Source organism: Chenopodium album, chromosome 7, assembly GCF_948465745.1.
Source record: "Chenopodium album chromosome 7, dcCheAlbu1.1, whole genome shotgun sequence".
NCBI classification, from domain to species: domain Eukaryota; kingdom Viridiplantae; phylum Streptophyta; class Magnoliopsida; order Caryophyllales; family Amaranthaceae; genus Chenopodium; species Chenopodium album.
Window position 1 is genome coordinate 53,501,940 of NC_137840.1, and position 24,821 is coordinate 53,526,760.

Sequence of the window (24,821 nt, forward strand, 5' to 3'; positions counted from 1 at the left end):
TTTTCTATGCACTAATGCTCTGTTTTGTTAATTTTATCTTTTTGGCTGATTTTCTCTATAAATAACGAATTAAAAACTCTGTTTTTCATTCACCAATTCTCATCAATTCTTATTCATTCACCTACAATCAGTTTTCAATTTTTTCATTCTCTTCTAATCCATCTCTTTCTCTCTCGCTTTTTCTAAACTTGCCTTTTACATACAAAATTCCGCATTCGCAAGATCTAGATACACCTAGCCATATTCGAAGTTTCCTTCGCCCTAGACGTGAAATGTTTAATTTCTGAGGGTTTGGTCCCAAATCTCTATTTCAATTATTTAATTTTATTGTTTATTATTTTCCTTGAAGTTACTAACGTGTGTATTTTGTTATTAGAAAGAGGTACGAGGCATCAAAGTAAGTACTTTAATGGTTTTTATTGATGTTATGATGTAGAGATCATGTTTGAATTGTTATTATGATATTCCTAGTATCATGTCTAGGGTAATTTTAATATTAAATATGATTGTTATGATGCCTTTTATATTATTCCTAATATTTATGATCGTTAGTATCATTTTAGGGTTAAAGCTTTGATTTTTATTGCTTAGTGACATGCTAGGGTTTGTTATTAATCTTGTTAGTATCATGCCTAGGATCTTGTTGTTTTTATTATGCTTTAACATGATTTATGATTATTTTTATAATTGTTATGATTATGATTATAATTTTATTATTTCTATGATTACTATGATTATGATGATTATGATTGTTATTATGATGATTATTGTTTTGATTATTATTTTAATCACGATTATTCTTATTATAACTTTATAATTATTATTTTATTATTGTTATGTTGCTTGATGCTTATTTATTTTTATTGCTTGATCACACCTTTATTGCATGTTTAAAGGGAATTTGTACTTGTAATCCCGCTTAATAAGATAATTAATAATCTTGTTTAGTGTTAATTTGACTATAATTCAATTGATCGCCAATAATAGATTTATTTGTGCATTATTATTCAATTAACATAAATAAACAGGTTTATGTTAATCCTATTGATTGTATGTTAGTTAGAAAGCGCACATGAATACGATCAGAATAAAGCAGAGGCCTATTATTAGGGCAGGTTCAATCTTTTTTAGGTTGGATTTGTACCTTCATCTCCGAACCCTATTTGGTTCAAGACCTTATGGAGTTGACGATCTCTTGGATCGTTAAGGGGTGTAACCTTCACCCTGTGAACGGTTTACAAGTTCCTAAACAAAACTTGTTGGCGACTCTTTTGCTCTATCTTCTTCCCTTTTGGACGCCACCGTACTTTAGTGTATGATCACAGTGGGGTTCAAGCAAAGGGGATTAACGCTTGATTTCATTCCCTACAATTTTTGGCGACTCCACTAGGGAGGATTTCTATTTTAATTCCTGAATTTGTTTTGGCAATGATTTAGAATGAGTGGATGAGACTCGAAAGGTTCTAAGTATTTCATGTGCGTAATTTTGATTAACATTATTGTCATATGCATAAAAAAGATCTCATTGGAAAGACCATCCGTAATGATTTAAAAACATAGGATTTTACACGTAGGAAATTTGAGAAATATCTTTCACAACTAGGACCGAAATAACACCGCGCGAAACTGGAAAATTTTATCGAGCACAGAAAGTTGCTAAGGCATGTGGGAAGTAGCGCCAATGACCAGAGCATTGGCGCCAGGCATTTAACTGTAGCGCCAGACGCCAGCATTGGCGCCAGGCGCTACAGCTACAACCTGGCGCCAGTCTCTGTTTGCTGGCGCCAACTTCCCCCAATACCGATCCAGAAATATGAGTTCTAATTTCGACCGGTTTTTCGTATTGTTTGCTCGATCCTACTTCCTAATTGAATCTTTTCTCACTTTTCTGAAACCCATATGTGTTCTACATGTGGACATAATCCTCTGGGAAATCATGCTCCATCTACCTGATTGAACGCTCTGTGCAACAAAGGGTACATCCGAGAATGTTGAATTCACCAAACCATGGAAGCGAGTTTTTTCTAAAGCTCGCGGTGTCCCATCCACTCGCGCCAACCCTTCACGGTTAAGCTTCAGCGCGGTGCATCCGGACAATTAATCATGGACCCTCTATTGACTAAACCATATCTTGAACTTTAGAAGAACTAGAGCTATGGTTAGGTTGCAAACTCATTGCATCATAGTGTGCCTACTTGACTAATTGTGCATTATTTGTTGTGCATATATATTATGATTTCTTAACCGTTTGTTTGACTTGTGTTGAGATTAAATAAATTAATGACTTAAAAAAATTTGCCTAATTAATTAATTAATTAAGTAATTTAAGTCAACAAAGTCTAATATTTTAATCATAATTGACCTAGTACGACTTTAGGCATACCCCTTTTGATTAATAACACCGAAAACAGTCCCAGATTGAAGCTCCAGTATTGGCGCCAAAATCTGAGCTGTAGCGCCACCCTGTGGAGTGTGGCGCCTGGCGACAGCTCTGTCGTCTGGCGCCAAGCCACACAGTGCGGCGCCAGTTCTGTCGTTTTGCCGACAGTTCGGATTATTGGTCGAGTCATCGCCTAGTGTCTAATTAACCAGTTTGCTAATTAATTCGGTTAATTTTCTCTGTCAATAGTACTTGTTTTAGTCGTTAATCGAGTTTAGGCACTAAGTCCCATGGTCTTACACAAGAGTCCAAGCATGTCACTTACACTCAGCGCACACACCAATACACATACTTTGACCATGTCTAAGAGAGTCTCGCATGCGCGTTTTTTCCGTCATTTTTTTAGCGGGGTAAGTTGGATATTAATCCTCCAATTTTAAAACTATACTTAATTCCCTAAAAATATGTACATTATTTTTACCAAAAATATGCACCGATTTTTTTATTTCTTATTTTTTCCTTAAAATAAACCGTAAAGTCATATTGATTCGAGTCAAGTAATTAAAACGCAAAATGGTTTAAATTACAGTGCGTGGTCAAGAAAGGAAGGACGGTTAATCAAAGACAACCTTTTTGTACAAGTCCAACTTTTCGACAAACCCAACTTTTCGACAAACCCATAGCTCGCAAGAGGAAAGCTAAGACTATAATGGCAACACAAGAAGAAGTCAATGAGCTCAGGAACCAACTGGTTACCATGACTGAAACACTGAAGCTCCTCACACTCAAGGTGGATGATCCCGTGAAGCAACAACAGATGGACCTCATGCAAGAGAGTCTAAGCAAGCTATCTAGCGACTACAAGTTTCAAGGGCTTACTTCACAAGGGGTCTCGGTGGAAAAAGATCTTTTTCCGCAGAAGTTCAATGCAACGACATCCAAAAATTCAAATTAACTGATAACCCTTATTTTCATTTAAGAGCATTCGAAACAATAATGAGTATTAAGGGTATCGCTAAGAAGGTTTTCCCCTCTTTGTTCTCACTATCTCTCGAGACCGTTTGCCAACAATGGTTCTTTTCTCTCAAGAAAGAAAAGACCTGTACCTGGGAGTCCATAGCAAACGCTTTCGTTGATAGGTACACAACATTCAAGTTGAGACTGACCATAGGGAACTTGAAATCCTCAAGCAGAAAGAGAACGAAGGTTTCACCTCTTTCATTAACAAATGGAGGGAAACCTCAGCTAAGATGATTGAGGTGCCCAGCGAAAAAGAGTCTGTGAGGCTGTTCATCAAGAACCTTCAAGAAAAATATTCCAAGCATCTCAAGTATCAAAATAATCTCCACACCTTCAAGGCCGTCTATGACATTGGGATCAACATTGAAGACGACCTGGCTAAGTTAAAAGCTTCCAACAATAACTCCAACAGTGGCTGGAAAGGAAAGAAGAACGACAATCCTTCTTCTTCCAAAACCATCCACTCAAACAACGTTAGCACTTTTAATTTAGGAGAAGTCCTTGCTATGAACAATTAAGGACAAAAGAAACCATTAAAGAGGAACTTTACACCTATTGGCATGAGTTATGACACCGCATTTGATCGATTAAATGAAAAAGGTCTTATAACTCCTATTAGACCATTTGGGGACCCACCAGTCGAGAAGAGGTCGGCTAATTGGAACCCCAATGCACATTGCAAGTATCACCAAGGAAGGGGCCATCTCACCGAAAACTGTTGGAAGCTTAAGGAAGCTATCCAAGACTTAATCGACAACAACAAGCTGACATTGCCCCCTACCAGTAAGAAGCCAAGCATTGATAATGCACCTGTCGCTCATGCCCTGGCTATCTCTGATGAGGAAAACGAGGTTGACCCCTCGTCTCTCATTAGACCTGTCAAAGAAATCTATGCCACAGAAAAAGAGGAGGAAACCTTTTTTGATGTCAGTGATAACATTCCAGAACCGACAAGTAAGGAATATATACAATTGCTCACACTGTCTGTGATGGAGGTATCACATTTACTACGTGAAGCTCTCAAAGCTATAAGGGAACCTAAAGAGAAATATGACGAGGTTCCACTTCCAAAAGATGAACCTAAGAGAGAATTCACACCCGTGAGAACGACTTATGAGGCAAAGCGTTTTCCATTACAAGTCATTGAAAGACCCAAGAAGAGTAATAGAATCTACACTCCAATTGGGATCCCATATGCACAAATGTTCGAAATGCTCTCCGAGAGTGGCGAGATTAAACCTCTCGAACCGAGACCATTCGAATCATTGAAAAGGACGGATAGATATTACTGTCAATATCATCAATCAGGGGGTCACTATCGAAAACTGTTTCAAATTCAACGATTTGGTTCAGAAAATGATTGATGAAAAGAAACTAGTCCAAGTGCAACAAGAAGATGATTCAAACATTAATGGAGTTTGGGACAGTGATGAAGAAGATGTCTACTTAAAAGACATAATAGGATATCCACCTTCTGTTTCATACACCACAAATGACTTCTGGGCTGAAGAAAACCCATCGATAGACGTCGTCACAAGATCTGGGAAAATGCAACCTCCCTTTTCAACACAACCTATGCCAACCACACAACAAGTTCCCATACCTATCATTGAAGACAATGATATTGTTAAACAGTTTAAGAAGACGAAAGTTGAGATGAACGTATGGAAACTTTTGGCAACATCTCGAGAACATAGGTTGGCTGTAATGAATGCCTTAGACAAAATTGGGATAGATTCTGACACTACTCCTGAGGGATTAGCCAACTTCCTCACAAGTGATCTTCTTAGTCCAATTAATTTGATCACCTTTTCTGACAAGGATTTACCCCCGGAAGGTGACAAACATTACAAGGCATTAAACCTCACAGTAGTTTGCAAGAGGATGAATGTTCCTATGACTCTTGTAGACAACGGATCGGCCATCAATGTCTGTCCACTCAGAACTGCGAGGATGCTAGGCATAAGGGATGAAGATTTAACTCCGTCTACACAAGGAATAAGGGCCTATGACAACACTCGTCATCAAGCTCTTGGTAAAATTACCCTGAATGTAACGGCGGGTGTAGACACCTAAAAATGTCTCCCCAAAACCAAACCCAATGATAAATAACCTTTCACCGCCACTATTGGCCGGGTTTAGTATTTAATCCCGAGAGTGCTTAAAAAAACCTATTTTATTAAATTCATATATTTGAATGGTCCATGGATTAGTCTTGTTGTTTGGTAAAAGCATAGTTTTAATTTTAGCCCAACTTATTTTAAGTCCAAACCTTTTTTTTTATTATTATTATTTTATTTTATTATTTTATTATTTTTGGCCCAAACCTTTTATTTATTTTTATTTAATTATTTTCTTATTTTAGCCCGAATAATAAAAGTCAGAAAAAGCCCGAAATTATAAATCGGCACTTAAAAAGCCGAAAGAAACTAGGGTTAAAAATGAATTTAGACGGAAAATGGACTGAAAAATTCCCGCGCCGCGGCAGACTGCCACCGTGTCACGGGAATGCTTCCCGTCTGACGGTGGGACTTCCCGTGACACGGGACGTACCGTGTCCTTTCCGCGTAAACCCTTAACGCGTTTTTCATCCCGTTTTCTGAAAATTTCCCGCGTCACTCCAAAACTGTACCGTGTCACGGGAAAGTGTACCGTCTGACGGTACAGTCTGACCGTGTCACGGGATAATTTTTTAGGGTTTTTATCATTTTAGGGTTCCGTGTGCTCCCTCAGCACATTTTCCCTATAAATACCCCTTCATTTCTGATGAACGGAGCACCGAGAATTTTATGATTTTTATTTTCTCTCTTCTATGCTATTAACCTAAACACTAGCCTACCCTTTTAACTTCAAAATTCCTTCTTCAAGCACTCAAAGGAGTCCATATTTTACTCGAGGTTCTGTCCTTAAGCCAAGGCGTGAAAGGTAGAATTGTTTGAGGGTTTGGCCCCAAAATCAACTTTATTTCATTTAATTTAATTTAATTATTGTTTTATTATTTCCTTGAAGTTACTAACTTGTTTATTATTTTGTAGTTGCAAACAAACAGATTCAAAGTAAGGATCATGCTCTTTTATTATTATTATTATTATTTTTCTAACGATTTTATGTTGTTGGAATTGTGATTAATTGGTTTTAATATTAATGTTATTCTATTATTGATCACCATATTGCATGTTTAAAGGGAATATTTAATTGAAAATCACGCCTAATAAGATAATTTGGACAACCGGTTTAGGTTCCTTTTTAATCTTATTATTAATTGAAGTGATCACCGATATTTTAGAATTATGTGTGCATTAATATTAAACCAATTTAGTTAAATAATAGTTTGGAGCGAATTGAATTATTGTTTATATGCCTTTGAGATCACAGGAATGCTTTTCAATATAAGAATCGAGTAGAGGCCAATACGGGCGAATGTGACTCCATGACTCACTTCGTACCATCATCCCCGATCCTCCTTTTGTGGTTTCGAACCATATGGAGTTAGTAATCTCATGGATTATGAATGGGGTGTAACCTTCACGGGTCAATCGTTGTCGCCTATCGTTGTCCCTTTATCATGGTTGCCTTTTATGATCCGTGAACGGTTTACAAGTTCCTTAAAAACTTGTTGGCGGCTCCCTACTTTCCTTGTCCCTAATTGTATACGTCAATTCAAACTTCCTAAGAGTGTCAAGCATATTCACCACATGCTTTTACTTAGGCGCACTTCGAGCGACGCCTACAGCGGGAGCAATAGAACATGCTACTACTTTCCAAGTAGTAGACATTAAAGCTTCGTTCAATTTGTTGTTAGGACGCCCTTGGCTTCATGACCTAAAGGTCGTCCCCTCATCTCTCCACCAACAAGTAAAAGCTATAGTTGGGGGAATTCCTATCACCATCGAGGCTTCGCCCATGAGGATCAAGTCTATAGAAAATCCAATCATTAATGTGGAGCACGACGAGGATGATAAAGACTTATGGGGATTTAACAAAGAAGTCTCCTTAATCCAGGAGGATGAAAGGACCCCTCTTTTCCATGACCCCCATTCCAAAATCATTATAAATGCTATGCTGAAGAAACAAGGACATTTTCATGGGATGACCCCAGGAAAAAAGAAACGAACGGCAAAACCGCTAGAGTCACCTGGCCTCCCTAAGTTAGACACTTTCGGACTTGGTTTCGAACCGACTCGGAAAGATCTCAAGCGAGCCTAGGAAAAGTGAAAGGCACGTAGGGACACTCGCATTTAAAAGAAAGCAATCACACTGGATCAGTACCCTCTTACACTTAATGGTCAATTCATTAAAGAAGGAGAGGACTATCCATGTCATGAATTTCCCGAGCCATTTGTCGTAAACGGCATAAGGCAACCGGGATTTGAGATTTTCTTGGATTGCTACCTCTTTGATTGAATCCCAACTCCCGTCCACAAGGAGAAAGCGCCCCCATGCTTTGACTTTAACGTCATGGGATTACTATTTGGGCGAGAAAAGAATGAGCCAACTTATAAAGAGGATAACTCCTCGCTCATTCAAACAGTCCTACAAAGTGAAAGCTTCGATCCCTCGAAGCTAATCACTCCAGCAAAAGGACCACTACAAGGGTGGCGCAAGACTATCAAGGTCACTACTCCAAGTGGAAGGAAGATATCCATCACGACAGGGCAAGGACCGATGTTTGAAGAGTCATCTGAGTCAGAGTCTGAGTCTGAGTTCGAGTCTCTCCCTGTAGAGTCTTCTAAGTCTTTAGTAGTAGCACCTTCCCTTCCGATTTCTTCTCCTAGAATAGTTAGTGATAAAGTCCCTGAGGACATATCACTCTTTGATGTAATGATCTCAGAGTATAATAATATTTCTCCTTCTCCTTATTTCTTTTGTTCTTCTCTAACCCAAGATGACGAGCATTGCTTAACTAACAATGAAAAAGACGAAGAAATTATTAAAGCAATGGAAACACTCGAAAAGAAAACACCGATAATTGAAGAAACTGAAACGGTTGATATCTGAAATGATTCAACCCATAAAAGAGAAGTTAAAATCGGATTAACACTGAATAAACAAGAAAGAACAGATTTAATTAACTTACTTAAAGAATTTATCGATGTATTTGCTTGGTCATACGAAGATATGCCAGACATTAATAGAGAAATAGCTCAACACACTATACCACTAATTCCAAGAATGAAACCCGTACAAAAGTTACGTCGAATGAAACCCGTCGTAGCTCTTAAAATAAAAGAAGAAGTTCAAAAACAAATAACTGCAGGTTTCATCAAGGTATCAAAATTCCCCGAATGGGTCGCCAACGTCGTTCCAGTTCCAAATAAAGACGGAAGGGTAAGAATGTGTGTCGACTATCGAGATCTTAATAAGGCAAGTCCAAAGGACGACTTCTCTTTGCCACACATCGATATTCTGGTGGATAACACGACAAATCACGCGCTTCTCTCATTCATGGATGGGTACGCAGGTTACAACCAGATTCTCATGGCAGAAGAAGACATGGAGAAAACAACTTTTATAACCCCATGGGGCACTTACTGCTACACGGTAATGCCATTCGGGTTGAAAAACGCGGTTGCTACATACCAACGTGCAGCAACTGCCTTACTCCATGACATGATGCATAAAGAAGTCGAGGTATATGTCGACGATATGATTGTGAAATCAAAAGACCGTCCAGGCCATCAAGTAGCCTTAAGGAAATTTTTCGAAAGGCTAAGAAAATATAACATGAGGTTGAATCCATCTAAGTGCGCTTTTGGAGTCATCTCAGGCAAGCTTTTGGGTTATGTCATAAGCTCTAGAGGAATAGAGGTAGACCCAACCAAAATCAAAGCAATCATGTCAATGCCACCGCCCAAAATCGAGAAACGGATTCGAGGATTTATTGGCCGGTTACAATATATAAGTAGATTCCTATCAAAATTGACGACAATATGTGAACCAATCTTCAAAAAGCTCAAGAAGAATGTACCAGTAATATGGGATGACGAGTGTCAAAAAGCCTTTGAAAAGATCAAAGCCTACCTCACAAATCCTCCCGTATTAGCACCAGCACTTCCCGGAATACCTCTTAGGTTATATTTGACGGTTACCAAAGAGACAATGGGAGCTATGCTAGCACAAGAAGTAATAGGCAAAGAAAATGCAATCTACTATCTAAGCACGAAGATGCTCGAATACGAAGCACGCTATACGCCACTCGAGAAGTTGTGCCTTGCCTTGGTGTGAGCCACAACCAAGTTAAGACATTACATGCTAGTGCATACCGTCTTCATAGTCTCCCGATTAGATCCACTCAAGTATCAATTTGATAAATCTACACTCAATGGACGCATATCGAGATGGATAGTCAATCTAGCCCAAATTGATGTAAGGTTCATGCCACAAAAAGCTATCAAAGGATCTGTGATGTCAGACATTCTAGCAGATTTTCCAATAGAAGACTCGACGCTAATACAAGACAATGAATTTCCAAATGAAGACTTAATGGTCACTGAAGATGACACTTGGACCTTATACTTCGACGGAGCCTCAAACCAAATGCTGTTGGGGTTTGGTGAGTCCGACTCACCACAGAACAACCCCGACCCAAGGAACCACTCGTAATTAATAAAACCATAAAGCATAAATAAATAAGCACAAGAGAAGGAAAAACGAATCATACCCTTGAAGCGAGCTTCGCCATCTAAAAACGGGCTCTTACTTGAAAGCCTTGAGCACAGCAAATGCCGTGCCTCCAACGGTATCCACCCACAAAGGACGAACACGACTTTTTAGGTCCGTTACCTTGGAGTTAGCAAGGTCCGACAAAAACCCAAGTGTTAATGGAGTTTAAGAGTTTTTCCAAAATATGGAATGCTCTTTCTAACTCCCACTCAAGCACTTTACTCCAAATCCCAAGGTTGGTATTTATAGAGGAAAGTATGATTGGGAATTTCTACCCCATCAATGTGGGATCATGAAATTCCACAAATTAATTTAAAGCTAAATTAAATTAAAATTGCGAACTAATAATAAATCTACAAGTGGCATTACCATGTGAAATGGGTTGGTGAGGACCACATGGAGAGTAGAGGACCATACTTGCTCCCCACTCAATACTCTCCTTGTGCCACATGTCCTTACCCACTTGCTCCCATATTCCTCAAGCTTCCCCATAGTGATCGGCCCTATGGCCCAGCCACGAGCCTAGCCCCACAGCAAGATGCGGGCTGCTGCTATGCGCGCAAGCCACGCACTTGGTGCGGGCTTGCTGCTGAGCGTGGCTGCTAGTGCGTGCACTGCTAGCACGCCTAGCTTGTGGCAGCTAGCTGCTGCATGCACCACGTGCACGTGGCTGCTAGATGCTGCTGTGCGTGGCTGCTAGCACGGTGCGCTAGCACGCACCTAGCCAGCCATGCTAGGCTCGGCTTGGTGCGCTTGCTAGCCACCTATGCTTGGACATTTTTGCCCCTAGCATTCAGATGCTCGGGGCACTCCGATGCTAGGGGTATTTTTGGAATATGGTCGATTTATTATTATTTTGCGCGTCACATCTTTTTATTATTTTTTACTAGACTTCCGACGATCGGTTTCGACGCTCCAAGCTGGAATTACCGACGTCTAAATATTTAACACTCGGGCGACGAATTAATTTCTTCCGAATTAATTCGTCGAGTCGGTTCGTATATTTTGCTTGGGTGTGACCCGAAGGATTAAGTCAAGATTAGGCTGTAATATTAATTATATTAATATTACTGATCGGAAGCGGCCTCCACCCAGGCATTCCGATCACTTGACCTTACTGAATATATTAGCTTTCTAATAATTCTGAACCCGCTATAAGAATAATACACTTGTTCAAAGGACACCATTCCTTTCAAAAGGGATGTGGCGTTGGAGTATTACTAGTATCACCTAAAGAAGAGCATGTTCCAATCTCTATAAAGCTTGATTTTGACGTTACAAACAATGCTGCTGAATATGAAGCATGCGTGGTAGGCCTTGAAACAGCTTTGGCATTAGGAGTAGAAAATTTAAGGATATTCGGCGACTCTTCTTTGATCATCAATCAAATATCTAAAAGGTGGAGAGTAAGGAGCGAAAGCCTAGCCCCTTATTAAACCTATCTGGAAACTCTTACCGGTCAGATAGAGAAGGTAGAATGCGCAAATCTACCTAGGGAAGAAAGAAAATTTGATGACGCCTTGGCAAGACTCGCCTCAATGGTTAGGATTCCCACGGAAATCGAGCAAATGCCTTTAACCATAGGAAAAAGGCACAAGCCAGCATACATCCAGGCTATAGAAGACGACGAAGTAGTCCACGAAGAAGAAGAAGAAGATGAAGAACCATGGTACACGGATATACTCAATTACGTCACCAAAGGAGAATACCCTCCCCGTGCTGACAAAAGAGCAAAACGAGCATTAAGGCTTTTGGCTTCCCAATATGTACTCATAGACAACGAGCTACATAAAAGGGTACCTAAGGGTCGACCTCTCTTATGTGTAGGAAAGAAGGATGCACAAAGAGCAATGAGGATAGTCCACGAAGGAATCTGTGGCACACATATAAATGGCAAAATGTTAGTCCAAAAAATAATGCGAGAAGGATATTATTGGACTACAATGAATAGGGATTGCCATCAATATGTAGAAAGATTCCCTAAGTGCAAAATCTATGCCAATTTACAACATGTTCCTCCATCCTTGCTCTACACCTACACATCGCCATGGCCATTCTCTACTTGGAGAATTGACATCATTGGCAAAATCACTCCCCCAGGAACAGGAGGCCACGAATATATCTTAGTAGCGATTGATTACTTCACAAAGTGGGTCGAAGCACAATCATACGCTAAACTCACAGCAAAACATGTAGCACTCTTTATCGAGAGAAATATTATTTGTCGATACGGAGTCCCACATGAAATGATAAGTGACAATGGAACTCACTTTCAAGCCGAATGTGAAGAATTGCTACAAAAATACGGCATTCAACATCATCATTCTTCCCCTTATAGGCCTCAAGCAAATGGAGCAGTCGAGGCAGCTAATAAAAACCTAAAGGCTATCATCGAGAAAATGACGGAAAATTATAAAGATTGGCCTGACAAACTTCACTTCGCATTGTGGGGTTACCGCACGTCAATTCGCACATCAACAGGAAATACGCCATTTTCTTTGGTATATGGAATGGATGTCGTACAACCTGTCGAACTAGAAATACCATCTCTACGCATTGCGTTAGAAAGTAAACTCGATGAAGTTGAATGGACTAGGGAAAGATATGAAGAATTAATTCTACTCAATTAGAAACGACTAGAAGCTCTGCATCACACTCAATGTTATCAAACTCGCATGGCTAGGCATTTTGATAAGAAGGTCAAGACAAGAAACATCAAAGTAGGAGACTTGGTGTTAAAAGCACTAAGGAAAAATGTTTTAGATCCAAGTGGGAAATTTAGACCTAATTGGTCTGGCCTCTACACTGTCAAAACAATCCTGTCAGGAGGAGCTGCAAAACTAACTGATATGGATGGCAATGAGTTCTTGAACATGACAAATCTTGACCAACTTAAGATTTACTACCCATAATTACTTGAGTAGGATACTCAAGAGAGCTACGTCTGGCCTAATTCCTTAAGAACGCATACGTAGGCAACCCTTTACAGGTGCGGCCACTTTATTTTTCGAAAATCTTGCATCCTAGAATTAATTAAAAATTCAACAGAAGATCGGCAAAATATCGACGTCGCAGAGAAAACTCTGGCGCCAAACAGAGACCATCAGCGGCAGCCGATGGAACTGGCGCCTGGCGCCAGACTTCCCTGGCAGGCGCCAGTCGTAAAAAAGCGACGCCAATTCACAGATAAATCCTGGGCAAATTTCGGTGTTTTTCGAAAAAATTTCGACTTCCGTACTCGAAGAATTTCTAGAAAATTATTTTTTTCGGTTTTCATTGCTTTAATAAAAATAAATTTAAAGCAAATAATTTAATTAAAAACTGAAATTTCATTAATAAAATAAAATTACATTATTGATGGAATTTTAATGAAGCTGAAATAAATTAACTTTAACTGAAAAATATAAACTATGTCTAATAATTTGAAATTAAGCAATGCTCCTAATCTTTCTTTTCTTTCCTAGCTCTTTTCCAATTTTTGTCTGGTTCCTCCTTATCATCCATAACCTTAGCTAGTAGGCATCCTTTAGAGGACCTACATTCAATCTTAGAGTAGATAGTCTCCCCTTTAGCTAGGACTCCATGTTTCTTTTCTACCCAAGTTTTTTTTCTCTATGGTGTCAGCTTTCCTTTTTCCCTTATCTTTGGTAGTACATTTCTTCTTAGGCATTGTAGGTGTTTTGAATTCAACTCTTCCACCTAAACGTTCCTTGGCAGGAATCACCCTGTCACCAAGACGACTCTTCACATCAGTTTTACCCTGGTCTTTCTTTGAATCCTTCGAAGGTTTCTTGAGCAACCACTTATTCACATCATTGGGCAAGGAAGGAGGAACCTTTTGGGTAATTACTTCCCATAAAGGTCTAGCACTCCAATAAGCATCAAATCTGTCTACTTCCTGGGAAACAGGGTACTCATAGGGAGGACGAAGATCCCCGGAAGGAATATTCGGAAGCAAGCCGTATTGTCTTTTTACCCTGCAAGGATAATAATAAGTCATACGAGACAAACTTGGAAGACGGCAGAAAGGTTGCTTGTTGACACCAACCATCCTTTCTATTTTCCACCATGGGACGACCCACTTGATAGCAAAATTGCGAGATTCGAAGACCCTTCTCCACTCGTGGCGCCTCATTTTAGAAATGCGTTTCTTCCTCCTCACGAAGCAATTTGGAGTGTACTTCTTAATGTTGTCCGGAGGGCTAATTAATTCTAGCCTTTCCATTAGCCACATCTGTAAAAAAAATTGCAATGCAAATAAATTATTATTACAATAAAAAAATATATTTTTTGATTTCTGTAATTTAAAATGTTATTTTTCTACCTGTAATAAAATTGGAGAGCCGCGGAAAGGTGCTTTTGGGTTCCTTTTCAATTCATCAAGACTAATCATAGTCTCTCCAACTATCAATGGCATTGGATTTCTCCCTGATTCAATTTGTTCTAGTACGGTGGTTATAATTGATTGGCCTTCATTATTTTTACCACTACTAAGGAAAAATTGATTAAGCATGCAAAATAAGAAAGCCCTTCTTCTATAAATATGAAAAGACTTAGAAAGAGGTTTATCAAAATAATGGCGTGCAAATTCTTTCAAATTAACTATGTTGCCATCTACTATTTTCGATAAATCCCTTTCTTTTAAATTAAAGAAGCGCTCAAAATCCTTGTAATAATATGCATCAACTCTAGGGATTACTATGAGGTCTATTGCAGTGAAACCTAATAGCACCAAATTCTTCTGGCAAAGAGCTAATCTCATCATACCCTATTCTAAAGCAATGAGTATCAACATTCCAATATTCTAGAGCAGTATGAATGAAATCTATGTCAAGATCTACCCCTTTGATGCCATAAATTCCCCCCAAGTGAAACAAGTCTAATTCTTTTCTGTCTCTAGCATTAAGGGATCGACACCATTCATGGGTGTATTGGGTGAAAGTTTTGGTTACTAGAGACATGATATTTTTTTTCTATGGCCAAGAATTATTTTATTCGCTGGAATTATGAAAAGAATCGGATGGGCATGGGGGCTATTTATGCACGATTTACGAGCAGTTTTAATCAGGATAAAATACGGAGACAACGCTAATTGGCGTCAGACTCCACAATTGGCGCCAGACGCCAAGGCTTGGCGCCACACGCCAAGTGTAACGCCTAGCGCTACACCCAATTGCGTGGCGCCAGCTGGCGCCAATCTGCCACGTCATCCGCGCTTTCTAAAACCGCGTTTTTACCTTAATCTGACTCTGCTAATGACTTTACGGCTTGTTTATCTTTTTTCTTAAACATCTTTCTATTGTTTTCTAATTAATATAACTATTATATTAGTTATATTATTCTTTTTTGGATTTTATTTAGGTTAATTTCCAAGTTTTTATAAACCCAATATTTTATTTGGCCTTTTCCTTTTTTCATTTTTCTTTTTTGGGGAGAGAGTCGGATACCCTCCATCAATAATAAAAATGACGGAATTTTTTGCGTAAAATTGTTTGTCACACTTTTTCTTGCACACACAAACATGCACATAAAAATAATAATAGCAAACATAAATAAACTCATAATAGTATGTCTAAAAAATGAGTTTAACTAAAAGGCAAAGTTCTATACAAAGTCAAATAAATAATAAAAAGCACAGGTACAAGCCACCTCGCGCGAGAACTGTCAAAGAAATAAGTCAGTAAACATGCATAATATATGTGGGCAAAGTTGCAGATAAATAAGCTTACTCGAGTCTGGTGGCGAGGAATCATCTCCTCAGTCGACCCGTATGCACGAACTCATCAGCATCGTCCTGATAAAGCAAAACCAAGTCTGTGAAGCATTACTTGGGGGCTACTTAACGAAAGATAAGAGCAAAAAATCGTACCGCCACATCCTCAGCCGGTACAGGAACTGGAGCCAACAACGACAGTAGCTCCTCTGCATAGCATCGCCCAGGGATCATGTAAGATCGCCAAGGGGGACTAGCTCCCTCTGACATGCTCAACAACTTCGCGGCGCCAGAACGCTCAGCCACTCGGTGAGGTTGTTCTACCTTTTGGCAATATATTTTGGGTTCCTTGGTACGCCAGTTAGCCCCTCTAAGGAACTTGACACGATTTTTAGTAATCGGCTTGATTATATAAAGTGATCGACCTGATGAAAGATCGTCTCACTTAGCTTAAAGCGCCTAAAGAATTGGCTCATTGACACCGACATAGTGGTTCATTGACAAAAGGCACCGACATAGTGGTTCATTTGCAAAAGGCACCGACATACTAGTTCATTCGCAAAAGGCACCGATATAATGGTTCATTTATTCGCAAAAGGCACCGACGTACAGGTTCAAAGCAACGGAAGTGCCGACGTACAGGCATAGCGGAAGTAAAGTTCAAGCGGGCTTTTAGAGATCGACAAGTGGAGGTCTTCGGTAATTCTCTTTGGAAAATTATCGCAAAGAATGAGGATGGCTTCAAGCGAGGATATCTTCGACGACATTCCCTAGCTTGTGGAGAGTTGTCACAAACAATTGAAGGTAATTTCAAGCGAAGTTGTCTTCGACCGTGTTCCCTTAGACGTGGAAGATGGTCATAATGCGGAAGGAGATTTTTTCAAGAGAAATAATATTTGATAGTATTCCCTTGGACGTGGAATATTATCAATACGGATGGAGATTGTTTCAAGAGAAATAATCTTCGATAGTATTCCCTTGGATGTGGAATATTATCAATGCGGACGAGGATTGTTTCAAGAGAAGCAATCTTCGATAGTATTCCCTTGGACGTGGAATATTATCAAAGCGGAGGAGGATCGTTTCAGGCGAAGCAATCTTCTATATTGGAAGCAGTTACAGGCGTAGCGGTTTTCAAGCGGGATGGCATTCTCTAGCTTGCAGGAGGTCATTAAAACAAGGATACAGTAGCAATCGATTACTTTCAGAGACGTGTGCTCGACGGTGCAAGATACGCGTTTCTTAACTGTTTTATCTGTTTAACTAATGCTAGTTTGCAGGTATTGGCGTTACAAGAATGATTTAGGATCGCAGAACGTTCTGAATCATTCTCTGTCCCTATTGATACTTTGACATTTGTTTTCGAAACTTGCGTTTCTCCAAACTCAGTCAAAGTGGGGGCTTCTTTAGACACCCATTTGTGTCTCCCCAAAACCAAACCCAGTGATTAGTACCTTTCACGTCGAATCATAATCGAATGAAGCGAAAGTGTGGAAAGTTTAGTGTTGCGGACACTTTTAATTTCATTTCTCTTCTCCCTGTTTTTGAAAACTTATTTTTAAGAAAACAGCCAATCCAGTTTAATTGGTCCATGATATGGGACCAATAGTAGTGTAGTTGGATGGGGCTTTACAAGAGCTTTCCAACGATATATTATAAGCCCAATTTCGACGAATATTGAGGAAGTTATGGCCAATTTACTAAGCAGGGCCCAGTTTGAGCTTTATGTGCGGCCTAATAATCTAGAGGAGGGCCTAATATGATTTATCATTCTTAATGCAATTAGGAATGGTTTTAGTCTTCTAGATTATTTTAGAAGGTTCTTTTCATTCCTAATTCAATTAACATTGATAAATTGACTTTTGTTGACTTCTCAGAGTTTTAATTAAAATCAAAGAGCATTTTTGAGAAAAATACAATTTTATCCTCCTGTACGGCAATTTTTATCTGATTTTAGAAAACGCATGAATTTCTAGAATCAGCGCCAAACGCCAGCTGTAGCGCCTGGCGCCAACAGCCAGCGTTGGTGCAAGTTCGTTTTTTTGTGCGCCAATGCTCTGTTTTGTTAATTTTATCTTTTTGGCTGATTTTCTCTATAAATAACTTATTAAAAACTCCGTTTTCTTTCACCAATTCTCATCAATTCTTATTCATTCACCTACAATCAGTTTTCAATTCTTTCATTCTCTTCTAATCCATCCCTTTCTCTCTCTCTTTTTCTAAACTTGCCTTTTACATACAAAATTCTACATTCGCAAGATCTAGATACACCTAGCCATATTCAAAGTTGCCTTCGCCCTAGACGTGAAAGGTTTAATTTCTGAGGGTTTGGTCCCAAATCTCTATTTCAATTATTTAATCTTATTGTTTATTATTTTCCTTGAAGTTACTAACGTGTGTATTTTGTTATTAGAAAGAGGTACGAGGCATCAAAGTAAGTACTTTAATGGTTTTTATTGATGTTATGATGTAGAGATCATGTTTGAATTGTTATTATGATATTTCTAGTATCATGTCTAGGGTAATTTTAATATTAAATATGATTGTTATGATGCCTTTTATATTATTCCTAATATTTATGATCGTTAGTATCATGTTAGGGTTAAAGCTTTGATTTTTATTGCTTAGTGACATGCTAGGGTTTGTTATTAAACTTGTTAGTATCATGTCTAGGATCTTGCTATTTTTATTATGCTTTAACATGATTTATGATTATTTTTATAATTGTGATGATTATGATTATAATTTTATAATTGCTATGATTATTATGATTATGATGATTATGATTGTTATTATGATGATTATTGTTTTGATTATTATTTTAATCACGATTATTTTTATTATAACTTTATAATTATTATTTTATTATTGTTATGTTGCTTGATGCTTATTTATTTTTATTGCTTGATCACACCGTTATTGCATGTTTAAAGGGAATTTGTACTTGTAATCACGCTTAATAAGATAATTAATAATCTTGTTTAGGGTTAATTTGACTATAATTCAAGTGATCGCCAATAATATTTGTGCATTAATATTCAACCAACATAGATAAACAGGTTTAGGTTAATCCTATTGATTGTATGTTAATTAGAAAGCGCACATGAATACGATCAGAATAAAGTAGAGGCCTATTATTAGGGCAGGTTCAATCTCTTTTAGGTTGGATTTGTACCTTCATCCCGAACCCTATTTTGTTCAAGACCTTATGGAGTTGACGATCTCTTGGATCGTTTAGGGGTGTAACCTTCATTCTATGAACGGTTTACAAGTTCCTAAAAAAAACTTGTTGGCGACTCTTTTGCTCTATCTTCTTCCCTTTTGGACACCACCGTACTTTAGTGTATGATCACAGTGGGGTTCAAGCAAAGGGGATTAACGCTTGATTTCATTCCCTACAGTTTTTGGCGACTCCACCATGGACCCTCTTTGACTAACCCATATCCTGAAATTTAGAGAACTAGAGCCATGGTTAGGTTGCAAACTCATTGCATCATGCTGCGGCTACTTGACTACTTGTGCATCTCTTACTTGTGCATACTTATTATGTGACTAAACTAACCGTTTGATTTGACTTGTGTTTGTAAATAAGTCTTAATAAACTAATTAATGACTAAAGGAGTTTGTTTAATTAATTAATTAATTAATTTGGGCTACAAAAAAATATACCGTATATCGAGTCATAGTTCCTTTAAGTCAACCCGGATTTTTATTCCCGTATACTGCACAAGTGTCAACTTGTTTTGGTCATAGCCGCAGTTCTAGGAAGAACTACGTGTCTTACAACCTTTGGATCTGTAGCCCCGAGTTTTATCTTTAATTTGGCGTTGTTTTCATCCTAATCAGAGTCACAGATCAAAAGTTATGACTAAAATACCACAGCCTGTCCAGTTTAATGCATATACGTGAGGTCTTAACTTAGTCTTTGTTCGAGTCTAGTCACATAGTCTAGCCACATGATCATGACACGAGTCTTAACATGTTACCTACACTCACTAGTCTTAGCACACACTTTGTGTATATGTCACCATGACCATGTCTTAGGTTCATGCATGAGTCGTTCTTTCCGTCACTTGGGTTGGGGGTACATTCTATTCCTAATTTTTCCATTTCTCACCATCCACTAGTGGAAAAAAGGTCATCCGTAACGAGCAACATGCTTTGTTAGGTGCCCATTTCTCACCATGACCATGTCTTAGGTTCATGCATCGCCCGTTACGAATAATAGGTTATTCGTAACGGGCACCTGAAAAGCCCGTTACAAACGGGTTATTTGTAACGGGCTTTTTTAGGTGCCCATTACGAATAACCCAGTTATCCGTAACGGGACATGGTTTGCCCGTTACGAATACTGTATAATCAAATTTAAAAATAAAATCCAGCAAAATGCTGGATTTTGCACACCATTTTATCATTAATGAGATGTATATATTTTTATACAAATATAGTATACAATTAATATTTCTTTCAAAAAAAATATACAATTAATATTATTAAACTACTAACTAAAACTTTAAAAGAACAGCTAAATTAAACCAAATCTCAAGTACACTTGTTTTCCTGGTTTAAAAAAAAAAACAAAAACAAAAATTACACTTGTCTCGTCTAAAGGCATTATGTTTTACTTATTTGTCATTGTACAATTAAGCTACCTTTAGCCAAACTTAAATCCTCCAGAAGAGCCTTATGTTTCATAGCGGTTGAGTAGTCCAGCTTTTCAGCCTGATCATACACCTGCTGATTGGAATGAGCCCCAAATCTAGGTGCCTTGGACCTCAGCTTTTCAGCCTGATCATACAAGTTGTAATGGAGGTAATTGCAAAGCATAAGGTTAAGAAGTGTTTCCTGCAGCATAGATAAATCACATGTAATTCAAGTTCTCAGCATATAAATCAGATTATGAATATATATAATTCTCATTGACCGCATACAAACCTGACCAAGCTCATCATGGTGCAATGTAGCTAGCCGATGCAAGGTGAGGAGTTCACTGGAGCAGAAAAGAATTAGATTAAAGCACAAAAGCAGAAGCAAAACAAAATCAATAACTTTATGAAACATATTTCTTGATTACCTATGTACATTAGGGTTAATCTTATATCATTACAAGATATTAAGGCAAATAGCAATTCTGAGCCTACCCACGGATTTCAGCAAGATCACCAGTGAGCTCATAGCTCAATGAATAGAAAGAATACAATTTGGATGCCTACACATTATCAACCCTTCTTTTCAATGATTGTAAACGAGCAATGCTTGCAGAAGCACAAGATTTAGCTTGAACATTTTCAGAGTTAGCTTGAAACACATATGACAATGAACAGTGAAAAAGTAGTTTTTGAAACAGAGCACACCACATTGTGCATTTTCTGATCAATTAGAAACAACAAGACAATCAAGTAACAGAAGATTTCCAGCTCAGGTAAAGTGCTTTTCCCTGAAGGTTGCACAACAGATGTTGTAGTATCAACTTCCATATCCTGTTCACCTCCCTAACACCAATGTTATGATAATAAATTAGGATTTCTGAGTTGGAAAACCATAGCTGTAAGCAGCATCAGAACTAAAATTTGCATGCAAGTTATAAGAGAACCTGAAGCAACAATTTCCTAGTAACTAGTAAGGTTGTTCCAATTAAGTTTTTTACACATCCATATCATAAACTCCACACACAAGTTCAATCTGAAAACAAACGTAGAGGTAGAGAAGTAGAGTAAATAAGATGCAATGCATCATATGCATACTCACAGTTAGTCTCAAACAACTAGTCTCAAACAACTTAATCACAGTATAAGTGAAAAAGGACAGTGTATGTAGCAGTGTCACACAGCAACCCAATAAAACTTCATTGCTAAACTTCTATACCTGGTAACCACAAACAGTTTTTTCCCATTAATTGAACTTAGTAGAGTATAAGATAGTTTACTACGGAAAATTGGGTGTAAAAAGGCCATGATAGCAAATAATCGACTAAGTAGTCTCACCGCAAAAAATTGATAACAAACAAGTGAAATCAATATAATAGATTAGTAATAAAACCCTTGCAAAAGGAGTGACCCTAGAATAAGATGGATTCACAATTATGACAACAGAAATGAAAACCATAAAAATAAACACCAAGTAATATGCAAAGCAAATAATGAGTGTGAAACAAAGCAGGTTCCTAAAACATATCAAAACAAGACATTTAATTTATTTAAAGTTTAGTCCTTTCTTTTAAGTAACATTCATCAGGTTGACAAATACACAAGTTAAGGAACAACAAATGGCAAGAGTGGGAAAAAAAAAAGATTAAAAAAAAAGACCAATTTTGTATGTAGGGAACACAAAACCGCTTGGTTTTACACTTGGTGCACCTCACAAATTCTTCCTTGTCATTCCTCTGGTGTTGATGACACATTTTTGAATCGATTCTAATCCCCTACAACATCAAACACAACAAATTAGCCAGAATTACACATGCAAATCAGAAATGTTTTTGTCATCACTGCCTCAACAATATCCAATCAAATCTTGCCACTACGATCTCCTATTCAATTCATTTTTGGGTCATAATAGATTCAACATTAAGCTATAAACCAACATTTTAACTGCTAAAAATCACAAAATAAAAAACAAAACCTCAAAATCACGAATCTAATTACAAAAATTAGCTTAAAAAAACAAAATAATGAAATCAAAACCAGCAAACAAATAGTTACATCTCACATGCAGATTAACACATTAATTAAATCAACAATAATTTAACAAAAACCTGAAACAAATCAACAAAACCTAGATCTTCTCCAGTCTAATTTGCTTGAAAAAAATCGAAGAGATAGAACCATACCCATAACGTATTCTGATGTTTTTTATGAGAATCGTCACCACCATATCCACTTCCAAGTAACGAGATACGTACAAAAGACATCCTAAATTGGGTCCTCTACCGTTGATACGATTCAGAGGAGAGAGAAAGAGGGGAAATTTTGGGAATTAGGGTGGTGAAATGGAGGAGATTAAGTGAATTGAGTGAGGTGAATCAGTCGTAGAAGAGAGAGATTGAGTTAGCATAATGAGAGAGAAAAGAGAAAAGAATAGGGGATTTGAGTGTTTGACAGCTAGGAGTGTGAAACCCTAATAATTAGTAATGGCCTCCTCTTTTCATGGGCTCCCCTTTTCAGCTGGGCCAAATATTCGTAACGGACACATGGTGTCCGTTACAAATAATATAATATTCGTAACGGACACCATGGTGTGCGTTACGAATAAATATTTATTCGTAACGGACAATATTTTGCCTGTTACAAATGTATTTAATGTAACGGGCATAGCTTTGCCCGTTATAAATAACCCGTTACAAATGAAACTATTTCCACTAGTGATCTAATTCATCTTTTTCATTCTCTACATGTTTTCCCCATATCACAATATTCATTCTTCCTTCCTTCTTCCATCTATTGCATGTTGAATGGAGTTTGAGTCAAATAATAAACAATGAATATCCTTAATTTCCCTTTCCACAGTACTTGGTCAAGGAGAGAAGGACGATTAATCAAGGACAACACCTTCATTCAAGTTCAACTTTTTGATAAACCAGTAAGTTGGAAAAGAAATGCTAAGAAGATAATGACAATTCAAGAAGAAGTCAATGAACTCAAGAAGCAGTTGGATGACGTGACTGAGACATTGAAGGCTTTAACCCTCAAAATCAATGACCCTGTGAAGCAACAACAAATGGATCTCATGCAAGAACGCTTGAGCAAGCTATCCAATAACTACAAGTTCCAGGGCATTAGTTCACAAGGGGTCTCGGTGGACAAGGAGCTTCTTCCACAGAAGTTCAATGCCACTGACATCCTTAAATTCAAGGCAACAGATAATCCTTATCTTCACTTAAGAGCCTTTGAAACTATAATGAACATTAAGGGGATTGATAAGAAAGTCTTTCATTCCTTGTTCTCCTTATCTCTTGAAACCGTTTGCCAACAATGGTTCTTCTCCCTTGACAAAGAGAAAACCTCTACCTGGGAATCGATAGTAAACGCTTTCATTGATAGATACAAGTGTAACATTCAAGTCGAAACCGATTATAGACAACTCGAGATACTAAAACAAAAAGAAAATGAAGGCTTTACTTCTTTCTTCAATAAGTGGAGGGAAACTTCCGCTAAGATGATTGAGGTGCCCACCGAAAAAGAATTCGTAAGGATGTTTGTCAAAAATCTCCAGGAAAAGTATTCGAAGCATTTAAAATATCAACATAACTTGAATACTTTCAAAGCTGTTTATGATATCGGAATCGAGATCGAAGGTGACCTCGCAAAACAAAAAACTACTAACAATAGAAACCACGGTGGCTGGAAAGGAAAGAAGAACGACAATCCTTCTTCTTCCGAAAACGCCAACTCTAGTAACAATGTTAGTACCTATGATCTCAGTGAAGTTTTAGCCATGGATAACCAATGACCTAAGAAGCAACTAAGGAAAGACTTCACCCTCATTGGGATGAGCTACCATACTGCATTCGATCGACTCCACGCCAAGAGACTCATTACTCCCATTGAACCTATTCAAGATCCTGCACCAAAAAGAGATTCTCTAGTTGGAATCCAGATGCACATTGCAAATATCATCAAGGAAGGGGTCATACTACTGAGAGCTGTTGGACGCTAAAGGAGGCTATCCAACATTTGATCGACAATAATAAGCTTCCCATGCCTCCAGCTAGTAAGAAGAGCGAGTGATGATAAAGCAAACGACACAAGACAGAGGTAAGCTTCAACGACAAGATTTCATGATCTTTTTTCTATTTTTTATTTACCCTTTCCCCAATAAGTCTAGCATAGGAACCTTTTTATTCTCCTTAGATTTATTTTGTAGGATCATTATTTCTTTTTTTTTTAAATAAAATGAGCATTTTATTTCCTTATATATGATCATTGCATTGCATCAAAAAAAAAAAAAATTCATGTCGAATTAAGCACAAGGTATACCAATGATTTGAGGCACCCCTTGTAGCCACATCATATCACCTTTCACCCTTCAAATATGCAATCCTTTTTT

At 38.0% G+C, this 24,821-nt stretch overlaps 1 long non-coding RNA gene across 1 annotated transcript; it reads right to left on the minus strand.

Annotated features, from left to right (window-relative positions):
- Nucleotides 1-20,205: 20,205 nt before the first annotated feature.
- LOC145637917 (uncharacterized) lies at nt 20,206-22,866 on the minus strand. Its single transcript, XR_014114542.1, has 4 exons — nt 22,606-22,866; nt 20,851-22,197; nt 20,712-20,766; nt 20,206-20,621 (listed from the first exon to the last, which is right to left on the minus strand). It is a non-coding gene; the product is annotated as an uncharacterized LOC145637917 (long non-coding RNA).
- Nucleotides 22,867-24,821: the final 1,955 nt, after the last annotated feature.